Below are 17,370 nucleotides of genomic sequence, written 5' to 3' on the forward strand. Positions count from 1 at the left end.
ATTAAAATTTTGTTTTAATATTTTATTTTTCCCATTAATATCTATATGTATATATGTTTGTACTTTTTGATTGCAAAGGGGAAAGATGCTCTAGTGGTCTTGTGTCCAAAACCCAACCTATACAGCTTTTAAATTTGGGAAAATTATTGAATAGGGTAGTTGGAGTGAAAATGACCCGGAAGGGTCACCAATGTGATAGTTCCTCAGAAAGACCGATTTTTTATTTTTATTTTTTATCTTACCTATTTGCCCTTCGACTCACAATTTTAAAATTAAAATAAAACTTGTTTGAAAAGAAAGAAGAAATAAGTAGGAAAAAATGGATTTTGTAGTTTTGTTCTCGTTGCCTTTTCGTCATCGTGAAAGAGTGTTTGTTGTTGTTGTTGTGTGCTAGATGTCATTTTGGACCTATTGTTGTCATCATATGTCACATCCTTTTTTTATGTTTTATTTATTTATATTTTAAAAATGTTATTTTCTTTTATTTCACTTTCTGGGGTTCTTTTACATTAATTTCAATTTCTAAAGCGCTAATTGTAAGACCCTATATCAATTATAAAAATCATATCATATCCACCCTAATTTTATATTTTTGAGGTGTCTTTGTTAGGTCTGCCACTAAGAGCAACAAGTCGCACATAGAGGCTTGTTCGTGGTTTAGTTGTCAAAGCTTCCATAGAAGTCGTCTTTGTTCTGGGCCTAAGAAAAACCTTATTGACAATGCAACAAGCAATATTAATAGCTTTAACCCAAAATTGTGTGGGGATATTGTGCATGTGTAATATGACTCTAGCCATTTCTTGACGAACTCTAATTTTCCTTTCAACTACTCCATTTTGTTGAGGAGTTCTAGGGGTTAAGTACTCATGTTTAATTCCTTTTGAATAACAAAAGAGGTCAACATTTACGTTGTCAAACTCTTTCCCCTTATCACTCTTTATCTCCACAATTGGATAGCCTATCTCAACTTGAATTCTAGTGCACAAAGACTTCAAGTGCTTAATGGCCTTAGATTTTTCCCTTAGAAAACACGCGAAGGAATACCTGGAAAAATCATCAACTACAACTAGCACGTATCTTTTTCCACCTCTACTTTCAGTTCTCATAGGACCTATAAGATCCATATGGAGAAGGTCCGAATGCCTAGTAATATTGATTTCTTGAATCTTTTTGTGAGTACTTTTAACTTGTTTACCTTTTAGGCATCCACCACAAATAGGTTTAGGTTGACTACTCATCTTAAGGATTCCTCTAACTTTGTGAACAAGATCCCTATAGTTTATGTGACCTAACCTTCTATGCCAAAGTTCATTGATATCGAGTTTTGCCCTACTAGACACTAGGGATATTTTAGAGTTAGAATTAATAGCATAACAATTATTAATTGTCCTATGTCTTGTGAAAAAGATTTTTCTATCTTTATTAATTACTTCACATAAATTTTGAGAGAACTTAACTCTATGATCACTGTCACAAATTTGACTAATACTAAGAAGATTAGACTTGAGTCCATCCACATAAAGAACTCCATTTTAACTTAGGGCATCCAAGGATAGAGATACTACCCCTACCTCCCACACAGACTACACTCCCATCCTTAAAGGTGACATTGCCTCCATTAAAGTCCGCAAGAGAAGTGAAAAATGACTTATCACCTGTCATGTGCCTAGAGCAACCACTATCAAAGTACCATTCACTAGAGGCTCTAACTTTTAGGGTAGTGAACACACCCTGACACTTAGGCTTATCTTTTTCTCAACTAGAATTGTTTTACCTTAGGTGGTGACCTAGAGGAGCTTTGTTGAGTCCTAAGCTTTTGATTTATTTTCTTCTATTTCCTAGTTTTCAAGATGTTATTTTTTAAAGAATTAAATTCATTTACTAGCCTATTCCGTTGAGACTCATACCTCTTTAAGAACTTAATGTGACGCCTATTTTGAGTATGTCCAAACTTTTTGCAGTGTGCACAATGAGGGAGTATTGGAAGATGTTGCATGGCTAAGGGTTTCTTTTTTACCTTTTACAAAAATAGTTTCTCCACTAGTAGGACTTTCAACTTTATTAATATATCCCAAACCTCTCTTGTCACCATGAGTTTTGCATTTATCAAGAATTTCATTAAACACTTTGTTTTTAGGGTGAAAAATCTCATTAACAAAAGGAAAGGATTTTTTTTGTTTAGTCTTTTGAGTAAGAACATTATTTCCCTCGAGAAGAAAATGATGTTTAGACTCAATAAATCAATTTTTTTTCAAGAAATCAAAATTTTTCAAGAAAATTTGTCATTTCCTCATTACGTAAATCAATTTTAGCTTTACGAGCATCAATAATATCATTATTTCTTAAATATGTCTTAATAAGATTTTGATACTCAACAACAAGATTATCAAGGAAGGCAACATTTTGTTCATCAGTATATTCACAACTATCACTTTCACAATGACTATCATGCATAGAATCAACAGATGCAACAAAAGCTAAAAAGTCATTTTGATCATACTTTGCATCTTTAGAAGTCATGGAGTCACTTTCTTTAGAATCTGTGTCACTCCAAGTAGCATACATGGAATTTTTATGTCCTTGGGACTGGAACTAGGACAGTCAGTAGCAAAATGTCTCAAACCACCATAGTTAAAACATTTTATCTTTTTATCTTTGGAGATTCCTTTATAATTTTCTTTAGAAAATTTATTAGTTCTTTTTCTTTTTCCTGACTCTTGATCTTTATTAGTTTTTTTAGTCAATCTCATGGCCCTTTTAATTCTTTTAGCCATATGTGCTAGTTCATCCCTAGTTAAGTCATTTATCATTTCAATCTCTTTTTCCTCATTCTTAGAAGCCTTGAAAATAGATTCTTTAGGCCTTTGAAAATTGAGAAGGGTCATCTCATAGGTCTAAATGGAACCAACAAGTTTGTTAATTCTCATAAAATCAAGGCCTTTACTTTCCTCTATGGTAGTTACCTTAGGCCTAAATCTTTTAGGAAGAGATCTCAATATTTTCCTTACCACTTTAGAATTAGGAATATGTTCTCTAAGGTTAAAAGAGAAATTAACAATATCACTTGATTCAAAATAAAAGGAAGAGAAATTTTGATTCTCATGCATCCTAATATTTCAAATTTAGAGATAAACATTTGCAATTTAGATACCTTTACAGTAGATGTACCTTCATGAGTGACTTGGAGAATATCTCATGCTACCTTAGCATGAGTATAATTAGCTATCCTGTGAAACTTATCAGGACTAACACCATTGAACATACTTAAAAGAGCCCTATGTCACGGACTTAGTTGTTCACTAAGCTCATGCGGCACTTAGACAAGCCAAGACGCTTGATCTTGCTAAGTCAGCCTTGCTCCCCAATGCTTAGCTCGCTCGGCTAAGACACTCGCGACTCAAAAGCTTAAGAAGCTTGGTAGGCAACTCTTGAAAGAATGGAAGCTTTCACTAACTCAAGGAAACCTTTACAAGTGCTTGGATGCTCACTTGCTTGGTGCCTTGGCCAAATGAGGCCCTCACCTATTTATAGGCACCAATGGAACTCTCTGGAACCTTGGAGGGTTCCTTACAACTCAAGATTATTCTAGAATGTCCTACATCATTCTAGGTACAAGCCTATATACAAGTATATACAAGAGACTTCTAGAATTCTCTAGAAAGCCCTAGACTCCTCTCATGCCTTCTACCATAGTGTAGAATTGTGTGGACTCCTCCAGGCTTCTCTAGAACCTTCTACACTCTTCCCACTCTAGGAGTCTCCAGAAGCTTCCTGGCTCTATATAAGGCCATGGGGAGGCTCATTTGAATTAGATTGTGACACCTAGCATTGGCTTCACTTCCATCATTATTAAGTTGTCCCATTCTTGTTTGAGTTTTAACTCACCAATTGTTTTCCCATTCACATCAAGCTTCAAGGGGGTCCTCATCCATGTTCCACTGAATTCTATACCCGTTCATCTTGTATTTTAAGAAAGAACTTCATTTGAGTTTTCCAATAGGAATAGTTACTCCTATCAAAATAAGGTGGACTATTTAGAGAAGCCACAAATCTTAGTTGCTCCATACTGGATTGTAAGATTAATAAAAATTTGATTTTTATCCTACTCTGATACCAATTGAAAAACCGCTGTCTAGTAGGGTAATGCCCAATTTTAAAAATATTAAATAAGGAGTTTAATTTTTAATCTAATTTTAACCTACGAGATATCAAGTATAATCACTATAATCAAAATAATCAAAATGAACAAATAAGTATGCAATAGACATAAGAATGTTTACATGAAAAACTCTCACACTAATTGTGGAGATAAAAAACTATGAGGTCTAAGACTTCAAATCTAAATTCACTATATGAGATCATGTCACATAGATTTACTTGACTACGTTACCCTAAAGACTTACTCTCCAAAACCTACAACTTGATCCACGTCTGCAACGCAATAATCTCCAATTACTCCAATGAATACACCTCAGCCTCGTTGAAGGGATGTAGGTCTTCAAACAACCCAAGATTCAATCTTTGAATCTTGCTTGAGAGATTGGAAATGGTAGAGCAAGTTAGGCTAAGTCTCTCTCAATGTGTTCCCAAAAAAAAAAAAAAAAAAAAAAAAAAAAAAAAAAAAAAAAAACAACCACACACACACACTCACACACAGAGGTAGGGTATATATAGGGGAAAAAAACTAGTGGAATTGGAATCAATTTAGAAATCATATTTTATTAAAAACAATTTAGAAACTTAAGAATTTAAAAAAGATTTGGAAAGATTTCATATTTTAAATTAAAAAATATTTGAAAAAAATTTCTATTTAAAATTCTTAATACAAAATTCATTTCCAAATTATTTTTTATTATTTGGAAAGATTTTTTTGTTTTTAAATTCTCAATTCAAAATTCTTCCTCAATTTTCTATTTAAAATTCTTATATTTTAAATCCTCAATTTAAAATTCATTTTCAATTTATTTTTATTATTTGGAAAAATTTTCTTTTTAACTTCTCAATTTGAAATTATTTCCAAATAATTATAGCATTTTAACTCAATTAAAACTTCCAATTCAACTATATCTTATTAGAAAAACTAACTCACTTTTGCTTAACCCTTTTTAGACTTGTGACTTTTCGGTTGAGTGAACAATAATCTTTTATTTTCAATGAAAAAGTAAGTCATTATCTAAAAAGTTTCCTAGGCTAAAAAATAATTGGAACAAAATTGCCAACATACAATGTAGTCTCATTGTCCTAACACCATCTATATCCTTTGCAAATTTTGAAGCAATGATCAACCAATTTTTGTCTCATACTATTCTATAAGCCTTTTCAATAATATTTGGTACATCAATTAGCTCATCTTGATTTATTGATTCTACTTATTCTAGTCATATCACTTTAGATTTCTTCAATTTTTTATTTTTTAAAAAATCTCCTACAATTAATAAAATTCACACAACTAATGGTTCAACTCTTCATGTAGGTTATGTTGGTTCCATTTCCACCCTAGACATGGCAATTTTTTAGGCTTATCTTGTTCCTAGATATTTGTTTAAATTGTTGGGATAGATCCCTTAAAAGCAAAACATTATATAATAAAGTTAGACATGACCTTCCATTTTTCTTTCCATCATTTGCGTTGATAATGATTTGATTATTTAGACCCATATAAGTTGCATTGTATATGACTTGAGTGCGTTAGGAGTTGCATAGAAGATACAAGTCATAGGTTCTTTGCAAGATGATAACTAGTTCGCAATTGGTTCATGGATTTAGGCAATTTAGTAAAGGTTGTATTGTACTATCTCTTAGTTGGAGAGATGACTTATCTTGGCCATCGAGATGGGTTTCCTATGGTGAATCATAACGTAAGGCTATCAAGGTGCCATGATTCAGCAAACTACTGTATTGCATGAACTCTCTAACTTGAGAGGATATTGGACCTATGTTGAAATCAACAAAAAGTTTTGATCTATGGGTGAGACCCTAATGTGCCTTATAGATTGGGTCACTATTGATGGAGCCTAGTGACAACAGACATTTTCAATAGAGGCACCATGATATCTCATGGGATTGAGAAAATGTATCCCATTGGGTGATCTAAAGGACATGTGATAATGAAATCTATGGTTGCAATAATTCCTTAAGTGGAATTTGACATATGCTCTTTATGAGCTGCAATACGATAATTAATCACATAATAGGAGGATCTATAATGTAAGGATTGGAGAGGTAGTCTTGATAGGTTCATAACACTACCCTGTTAGATTATAAACACTAGTTCATGGGGAGTCTGCATGCAAACCTGAGCTTTAACTCGTTATAATTTCATAGGATATCATAGTGAAATAGACTTTCTTCAGTAGAGTGTTAAGTCAACTTCACAATTGGATTATGAGGGAACCACTATTTTCCTATGGGTCCTAGTGGTCCTTGTTTGAACTCCTTGTTATGATGTCTCGATTTATATGAGAGATTTGAGTTTCTAGTTCAGGAATGTGCATAAGGGCATTTTAGTAAAAACACAAAGTTACATTAGATCATATGAATTGACTTTCTAGATTAAGCTAATTAGATTCCTTGGATATCTCAATTCCCAAACCTTAGATGGTATAGATACAAGCAAATCTACCCTAGGCTTCTTTAGAAACTATTCTGGTGAAAACAATGGCTTTAAAAATAATTTAGAATAATAAACTAGAGAAAATAGTAATCATACCTGGATCTGGATGTTCCCAAATCAATTCCTCATGGTGAAGTACATGTTTGAATAGTTTGAAGGTCTTGTACACCTAAAATTTTCTGCCTGATGACCCGAGCCATGAACTTGGCATTCCAAAGTGTGGGATTTGGAATGGAGGAATTCTAGGCTCTCTTTTTCTTTAGAAGTGGAAGATGACTCTCACATCAAGTGATGGAAAACCCTAACACTTGAAGAGATATCTATACGGTTCTTCTACTAGGCTTAGGTGACTTGAATCCACTAAGGCTTGGGTCACTTAATCTAGCTTAAAATGGGTCTTAATTGATTAATTAACCACACATCACCATCTAATTAATCAATTTGTCCAATCCAAAGACTTTGTTCACTATCCCATGTGCAATCTTACATAATTACCAAAATGCCTTTATGCATAAGAGTGAACTTAGAGCCAAATTCAACCCTCATAAACTATGCCATCATCGTATATGAGCTCAAAGTAGAGACCGTTAAGATCCATAGGGGTACTGGCTCCCTAAGAATCTAATTCTAAAGTTGATCTAACATTCTACTAAAGAGAATCAACAATACTCTAATACCTTATGTAAATAACAATGAGACAAAGTTCGGGTTCGTGACCTACAATCCATTGCATCCAGACAACCTATGAATTGATGTCTATAATCTAACAGGGTAGTGTTATCACCTATCAAGATTACCTTTCCAATACTTGAGTTACAAATCTCACTTATTATGTGATCAATTGACATACTTTACCTCCAAGGAGCATATGTCAAATTTCCATAAAAGAAAATATTATGACCATAATCTTTTAGATCACATGCCTTTTGGATCACCCAAGGGAACACACATTTCAATCTCATGAAATATAATGGTGCCTTTATTGAGAATACCTATTGCCACTAGCCTCCATCAATAGTAACCCAATCCATAAGGATATGTGACCACCTTAGGGTCTCATCCATAGGTTAAAGCCTCCTATTGATTTGACACAAGCTCAATATCCTCTCAAGATTGAGAGTCCATGTAGTATATTAGTTTGGTGAATCATGACAACTGATAGCCTTATGTCATTGATCCACCATAAGTCCTGTCTATGATCAAAATACTATCAAAAACACCAAAACTTAACACAATTTGATTAGAAACAATTGCAAAGGTCCTTCATATGCTAATTGAGTTAAAAAGTAATAACTACTACTCACAAGTGTTTAAAAGAGTTAATTACAAGCTACAAAATAACACTTTTTGAGTAGTAATCACCAACTCCAATCACTGACATGTATATAAAGTCCCAACCTTGAGGTCACCTCTCAAGCTAAGGTATCCAGATCAAAGTCAACGGGTGGAATGAAGGGTGTGACATGACTACCTTGATGCACTAAAAATGTGAAAAGTCATCAATTAGAGAAAATAAAGAGAGTGAGACGAAACAAGAGAAGATAAAACACGGAAGTAAATGGAAAATGAACAATAATAAAACATAATAAAAGTGAAATAGTAAAAGATGGTAACAAGAAAAATGAAAATAGATCAAAGAGTTGAAACTCACAAGACTATCCAAGTAAAACATGCATACACAACCAAGGGCCCCTACCTAGGTGATGAAAGGTAAGCAGAGTTATAAGAAATGAAGGTTATAATGTACTCGTGAGGCTCAAGGGGCTAGCAATGGAGTGTATATGAAATGGGTGCGATAAGATATAAGGATAACCGAAACGACAACCACCCATCCTTTGACCATGATCTTAAACATAATACTTCTTTAGCTGATCCATGTTGGTTGGCTCTAAAAATTGGTTTCCATCTAGGTTAGTCAACCATGCAACCCATTTTGGAGTCAGTTCTCGAATAACATAAGGTCCATTCCAACTAGGTATGAACTTTCCCCTAGGGTCTCCAATCAAACCTCTAAGTATCCTCAAAACCAAATCTTCTTTTTGTAATGGTCTAGGCTTAACCCGTTTCCTAAAGACACGAGCCATCTTTCTCTGATAGGCCTGAACATGATCCGTTGCTCTCAATCTTCTCTCATCTAAAAGATTAAGTTGATCAAATTGAGCCTGGGCCCACTCTGTCTTTGAAATCTGCTACTCGAGAATTACTCTTAAAGAACCCATCTCTGTCTTGACTGGCAAAACAACCTCCATACCATACACCAGGAAGTAAGGTGTAGCTCCTGTAGAAGTGCGAAATGAAGTACGGTATGCCCATAAAGCAAAAGGAAGCTTCTTTGACCAATCTCGAGAAGTCTCGACCGTCTTCCTCAAAATCCTCTTAATGTTCTTATTTGCAGCCTCTACCGCTCCATTAGTCTGTGGCCTGTATGCAGATGATCTGTGATGTTGGATGCCATATTTCTGTAACAAAGTTTCAACTTCAGCTCTAAAGTGTGCTCCCCTATCTAAAATCAACTCTTGTGGAACTCCATAGCGGCAAATAATGTGTGACCTAATGAAACGGGCAACTCTAGTAGATGTCAACTTTGCATATGATGCAGCTTCCACCCACTTGGTAAAATAATCTATGGCTACTAAGATGAACTCATGGTCATTAGAAGATTTCGGCGAGATTTTTCTAATGATATCAATACCCTATATTGAGAATGGCCATGGCGATGTCAAAGCATGCAACTCTGAGGGAGGTATATGAATAAGATCCCCATGCATTTGACACTCTAGGCATCTCTGAACAAACCAACAACAATATGTTTCCATGGTCAACCAGAAGTAACCTAATCTCATAATCTTATGAGTCAATATGTGTCTACCCATATGCGGACCACGAACTCCTGTATAACCTCTCTCATCACTCGATCGGCAGAGGTGCGATCTAGACATAATAGTAACATCCCATCAACTGATTGTCTATATCAAGTCTCTCCACATATCATAAATCTAATGGCGAATTGCCTCAATGCTCTCCGATCCTTGGCTGTCATAACCTCAGGGTATGCGCTAGATTTGAGAAACTGATGAATGTCATGAAACCATGGTAGGTCATCCTAGACCTCTGTCTCATCAATCAAGTGACAATAAGCGGGTGCAATTCTAGTCTCAATCAACAAGGGATGAACTATCACATTAGTTGGAACATCAACTGTAGAAGCTAGGGTAGCTAAGGCATCAACAAACTGATTATGTGCTCTAAGGAGATGAATGTATTTCAATTCCTCAAATTTCTCAATCAATAACTCCAAGTAGGCATGGTATGGCTTCAACTTTGCGTCTCTAGTCTTCCAGTCACCCCGAACCTGTTTGAGTACTAGATTGGAATCACCAAGTACATCCATCTGTGTGATGCTAAGCTCTAATGCGGTCTCTAAACCGAGGATACATGCTTCATACTCAACAATATTATTTGTGGTGGGGTGGTAATTAGGAAATGTTAAATGAACAGATCTCGAGATGTGATCACCCTGGGGAGATACCAACAAAACACCTATCCCATACCCTAAATGATTAGCTACTCCATCAAAGTACATGCGTCATCCTAATAACCTAATCATAGCGACAAACTCCTCATTTGGAAAATCATCATCAACTGACTTACTCTTGATTGTTGGTAAGGATGCTAAATGATCTGCAACAACGCTCCCCTTAATCAATTTCTAAGAGACGTACTGAATATCAAATTTTGTAAGAAGCACTAGCCATCTCATCAGTCTACCAGCCAAAACAGGTATATCAAACAAGTCTTAATGGATCAAGATGGGAAATCAAGTGCACTGAATACTCTATCATGTAATGCCTCAACCTCCTAGTAGCCTATACTAGCGCTAAGCAAAAGTGCTCAATCATAACATATCTTATCTCATATTCCAGCATCCTCTTACTTAGATAGTAGATAGCTTGCTCATTCCCTGAGTCATCAAGCTGAGCTAGCATACATCCCAAGGCCATGTCTGAAACTGATAGATATAAAAACAGTGGACGTCCTAGCATGGGAGGCACTAAAACAGGAGGAGAAAGCAAATACTCCGTAATCCTCTCAAACGCAAGCTGACAATCATCATTCCAAACTGTAGGTTGGTTCTTTCTCAATAGACAAAAAATGGGCTCACATATGTCTATCAATCTGGTTATGAATCGACTTATGTACTGTAACTTGCCCAGAAAACCCCTAATCTCTTTCTCAGTTCTCGACACAGGCATGTCAAGTATGGCTTTGATCTTATCTGGGTCAACCTCTATGCCTTGCTCACTAACTATATGCCCCAACAATTTTCCAAAAGTCACTCCAAAAATGCACTTCTTGGGATTCAACATAAATCTGAATTTTTGAATCCTCTCAAAGAATCTCTCTAGAGCCGCTAGGTGATCTACTCTACCTTGGGATTTCACAATCATATCATCCACATACACCTCAACATCCATATGCATCATGTCATGAAATAAAGTAGTAACGACTTGCTGATAAGTGGCTTCTACGTTCTTCAACCCAAATGGCATAACCTTATAACAGTAGGTACCCCACTCAGTAATAAAAGTTGTTTTCTCCATATCCTCTAGAGCCATTAAAATCTGATTATGCCCTTAAAACCCATCCATGAAAGACAACATCGACTGGCCTACAGTGCTATCGACTAACAGATCAATGTGTAGGAGATGAAAGTCATCTTTAGGGCTGACTTTATTAAGATCTTTGAAATCAACACCAACTCTAACTTTCTGTAGTGCTATCGACCAACAGATCAATGTGTAGGAGAGAAAAGTCATCTTTAGGGCCGACTTTATTAAGATCTCTGAAGTCAACACAAACTCTAACTTTGTTGTCCTTTTTGGGAACAGGGATGACGTTAGCCAACCACTCTGGATACTCAACCACTGATATAAATCCCATACTGAGCTATTTCTGAATCTCTTCTTTCACTTGTAGACTCCAACGTGGGTGTAATCGCCTCAATTTCTGCTTAACTGATCTGGCATGTGGCAAGATAAGCAAGTGGTGCTGGACTATAGAGGGATCGAGACCAAACATGTCCTCATATGACCATGCAAAGACTTCCAAGTATGACTTGAGTAAATGAATAAGTCTATCTCTCATCTATGGATAGGGGTAAACCAATCTTCAACTCTCTAGGCTGATCATTTGTGCCAAAATCAACAGTCTCAACATCCTCCATAGTAGGTGAAACCCTCTCATCTATGGGATCAGATTCATGATAAAAAACGAAACATCATCATAAGAGACAGACAAATACTCGTAAATGCTCAAATCCATAACTGAATCATCATAAACATAGTCAGAGTGGGTGACAAATCCCGATAAAATGTCAAATGAAAGAGATGGGTCCATAAAGTCGGACACTCCCTCAACTAGGCCAATAGTGCTCTCATACATATCAGTAGTAGGAACAACAAAAACAGGAAGCTTAGGAGCAGGAATAGTCTGATCCTCCTCAGCAATCTTGATGATAGATACTCCAAAAAGCTCCAATGGCGAGAAAGACTCACTTTGAACTGCATCAAGGAACTGACTGATACCCAACATGTCCATTTCATCACGATACTCATCATGAGGAAGCTCCATCAATCATATCGTAGGCTCAATGATTGCCCCATAATCAGTACTCATCTGGGAAGCACAAGGAGAATAAGCTACCTCGATCCGGAGATGGTGGAGCAATCATCATAGAAGCCAACGCACCAGGGGTCTCATGATCCATCTGCATCCGATGAAGCATATGCTGAAGCTCATCCAATGTACTATCATCAACACCTATCTCCTCAACACGAGGCTGAACCTCTAATCCCCTAATGAAGTAATCGGCCAAGCTGAAAGTGTAAGGGCAAACAGGATAATCAAATGGGATGCCAAACACGAGCCCTCACCCTGTCACTACGTAGTCTTGCCATATAACGAACATCGTCCTCTGAAGGGGTGAATCCAAGTCCAAAAGGAGTATCATGATCAATAGTAGTCACAAACTCACTAGATCCATGCTGGCATCGTCCTAAACCAAAACCAGATAGAAATGACATGCCTCTCATCATATCAAGAACAAGGGCACTACTATGCTGGTCAAATGACATGACCACAAAATCTCTACAAAAATCCTGAATCTCAAGGGTCTATACCTCATCAAATGTGAATCCTATCAGAAAAAAATCATCATCACTGTGACTGATCTGCAATACTGGCTCAGATGATGAAATCATGTCTCTAGTAGACTGTACTATAATAACCTGCCCATCATGGATAAAATTCACCTTTTGATGAAGGAAAGATGGAATAACTCTAGCCTGGTGAATCCAAAGTCGGCCCAAAATCAGGTTAAAGGAAGCAAGAATCCTCAAAACCTGGAATAATATAGAGAATGTGGTCAGGCCGATCAATAAATCTATAGTCAAGGTGCCCATGACCTCCCTCTGAGTGTTGTCATAAGCTTTCATTGTCTGTGTGGAGGGACCAAAATTTGAGGGTGTAAAGCCAAGGGCTACAATAGTGGCTAATGGGCAAACATTAAGGGCAGAGCCATTGTCCAATAAGATAGATGGGACTTTGTGACCTGAACAAACAACTGTAATATAGAGAGGGTGAGTATGTTCAAAACCCTCCGATGGTAGATCATCAGCATAAAACACAATGCAAGTGGCCCTATCAACTGTCATCATATGAATCAATCCCTCTGGAGTAGTAGAGGTCTCAACATGTATCTGACTCAAAGCTCGAATAAGTGCATCTTTGTGGGTACTAGAAGCAACCAACAAACTCCAAATGGATATCCAAACCTAGGTGCTCTGCAGTTGTCTCAAGATCTCATCATCCTCCCTCCTAACCTCCCATTAAGAGTCCGTACCACCAAATGGTCTAGTAAATGGAGGTGCAGCCTGAGCTATCCTCCCACTACGAGTCATAATTTGTACATCAACATCCTCAGGCCATAGAATAAACTAAGCAAACGTGTCCCTATGCCCAATATATGATGGTGTAGAAGGAATCAACTATAACGGCGCTCTATCCGGGATCAAACTGAATGGTGCAGGAATCGAAAAATCTGATGTAGCTCCTACAATCTCATAGCCATCGTCTGGATAAATCATCTCAAGCAATCCATCATCCCAACTCAGTATGTGTATGACATCGTCCTGAACAAAATCCATGTGATGAATACCACCAGTAGGCGGAGGCACTGAATGTGTGGTGTGAGCAGGTAAAGGGTTCATGGTCACACTTGGTTGTCCCAAGTTAACCAGACCCTAATCTATCAAGTCCTAAATAGCATGTCTCATAGCAGAGCAGCGATCAGTGTCAGGTTCTGGACCCTGATGGTAAGCACAATGAAGGTCCATCCTGAACTGAGATGGCAAAGGCTGAGGTGGTGGTCTCAGTGCTAATGCAGTCAACAATCCTCTCTCTATGAGCTTCTGGAAAGCTATACTCAAAGGCATTCCCAACATGGAAAATTGCCGCATCGGTCTCTGTGTAGATGGAGCCCTAGGCTAGGGATAATGAGCGCGTGGCCTCTGTGTGGCCTGAGTAGCATAAACTGGTTGTAGGGCTGAGTGTAGATATGTGGGAGACATAAGTCTAAAAGGAACACGTGGCCTATACTGCACCTGGGGTGATGGCGAATAATAAAAATTGGAAGTCTGCTCAACTGTTTGATAATATTTAGGGGGCCTCAGTCTGATGGCACTGATGGTACTGACGTCCCCTGATCTCTGTCCAATAGATGGTTTCTTCCCTTTCAAGTTTGAAGGGGAAGAATCAAGCCACAATCTTCTAGTAATACCCTCCTCAATACCATATAATGTTTGCACCAAAGATCCAAAGTCCACGTGTGGGAACCCCATCAAATGTCTTAAAAATCGAGGCTAGAAGCTCCTCATAGTCATGTTGATTTGATCTCTCTCAGATGGTCTATCAATGATCTAGGCAATCTTCTCCCTCCAATGAGAGATGAGTGATGTGACTGTCTCATTGGGCCTTTGACTCAAGGCCTCCAACTCTCTCTATGAGACATCTATGACAGTGTTAAATGCAAACCGTCGTAAAAAATCCTGGGTTAAATCATCCCATGTACGACGACGTGACACATCCAAAAAAGGAAACCAACACTAGGCTGCCCCACTCAAGGACATGGGGAATAACATAATCATCTAAGCCTCATCCAAACTGTGGACCCTCATCACAGTACTATATAGTCTCAAATGAATGTGGGGGCATCCAGTCCCCGTGTATCATTCTATCTCTAGCATCTTGAACTTGGCCGGAAGACTAGCCACTGGAAGTCCATCAAAATCATCTCATACCATCCTCCCATCTGATAATCTCAACTATCTTATCCTCTACTCAAGCTTGTCCATGCGTGCATGGGCATCCTCTAGGGTTGGAACAACCACCATGGCAGGCGGTGGGGCAACCTCAATTTGTCTCTATAAAGTAAATATTGTAGGTTGTGGAATTGTCTGACCAAGTAGGGAAGGTGATGGCATCTAAGTGTCCTATGAAGTTGTCTAACTAGGTAGGAGAGGTGGTGGAATAATGGGATCATACTGCACACTCTCCTGAATTGGAACCTATTAGGCTTACTGCCCATCCATCCTCTGACCAAGACTAGTTATGGCCTCTTAGATCGAAGCCATAACAAAAACAATCTGATCAATTGTAACCACTTGCGAACCCATATCTGTCTTATCTGACTAATCTGACACTCTGATCAATCTACCTCTAAATTTGATCCAAGAAGCTGAACCCAGATCGAACGTATCGATACTCCTACAATAGTGGAAATACTAGATAAGATACGGTGTAAGGGAAATTCTACATGGAATGTCTATCAACTATGCAGGAAGGTAACCTGGAAATACTCAGACTACTATGAAGGTAACTAAACCTATCACTACTAACCCAGCTCTGAAGGTCCATAGATGCACCCACGTGTAGGAAAAGAATCCTAATGGGGTCTAAGCTTAGCCTATAAGGATAATGTGGCTCTAAAAATGACAGGGTGGGTTAAAGGATCCCTAGCAGAAGCGATCATACCCTTCAACGATACATAACCCTCTGCAAACCTCTGAAGAGATGGGGCGCTTCCATGTAAGGTGTTCATTACCTCCACACATGCACTACCTCGATATCCTAGGGGGTTTCCTATGGTGAAAGATCTCACAACTCTCAACACTCAGTAGTCAAGTAAAGTGCATAGTGAGTGGTGTGGGTGCATCCAAAAATCCTATAAAGCTAAAACAGAAGAAGAAACACATTGGTCACACAAATATCCATGAAACCTACCTCTGGGTTATACAGGTCTTCAAAGATCGAACTCTAATCAGCATCAATGTGTGTCGGCCTCCTCTAGAATGCTCCCAAACATCGATATTGCCTATTGCTAGACCCTACTCCTAACCACTAGCTCGGTCAAAGAAACAAACACACACAAGGACTCACACTTGCAAAGGTAAGAGTCGAGATGAAGGAAATGACCGAAACCAGAGGGTTGAAGGTAAGGGGATAGATGTACGACCCACACAGACAAGCAACATGCAAACACACAGAATAAGAGCAACCATACACCAAGCAATCATGCAAAACATGTATATATCATCCAAATTTACACACAAGCCAAGCAGGAAGTACAATAATCGAGATGGATGTATATCAAGGATAGCATACTCTATGATAATCATGATAATATACAAGTAAGAGAGTCGACACTAATATAAACAAAAGATACAACAAAGTGAACATACATGTCAAAGTGAGCAGGATAATCATGGTAAGAGCAAAATCAATATGCTAAGACAATAAAAAGAATCAATCAACGTCATCAGCACGTTAATGTCCCAAATGAATATGACAGTCAAGCATAGGAAATCATCACATCAAACTCTCAGTGTGCTATGAACACTCAATCATAGAAAAACACAAAGAGAATGTATTCATCAATCGACTAATCAAACGCCATATTTGCCTCAACTTAAGTTTGAACTTCATCTTCTATGAAACCAGAGATTCTGGGTTCGATCCCCAACGGAGTCACCAATTTGTGGACTCTGCATTTTTCACGATACGTTCCCACTCGATTGGCGAAAGTCGCATTTGATTAAAGTGAAAAACTGATTTTTATAAAAAATTGTAGTCGCCACTTACTTTTATTTACTTTTAAAGGGGAAAACAAGTAAGAATAAAACCCCTAAAATGACTCTTAATTTTTTTGGAAAAGTTGTTTGCGAAAAACTTGAGTCTAGGTCCGGGGATTAGGTTACTTATTGGGAAGGTACGGTAAAGACCGTAACACCCCTCTAAGCCCCTAAAAAATGGGTTTTTACTAAATAAGGTGAAGCAGACATGACAGTTAACTAGGAGATCAATGGATACAAAAAATGATCATAGTTCAAAAATAAGTTATGATAACGAACTAATAAACAAAGTGAGAGTGAGAGCGTACCTTAACAGCAGGTAATAAAGCGCTGTTATGAAAACAAGGTTAGTGTACAACGATAAGTATAAAACATCTTGCACAAAATCAATCAAAACCAAACAATTTCAACCTCACAATTTACTTCAATTATTTTTGAAAGAAATGTTATGAATGTTGGGTCCCCACCAAAGCCCAATTTATTCTGTTATGAATTAATTCTCATAAATTCCAATATTTTGGAATTATAAAAATTTATTCATTTTTTTTTAAAATTGAAAACAGAAGTTTT

Source organism: Vitis vinifera, chromosome 11 (assembly GCF_030704535.1).
Source record: "Vitis vinifera cultivar Pinot Noir 40024 chromosome 11, ASM3070453v1".
NCBI classification, from domain to species: Eukaryota; Viridiplantae; Streptophyta; class Magnoliopsida; order Vitales; family Vitaceae; genus Vitis; species Vitis vinifera.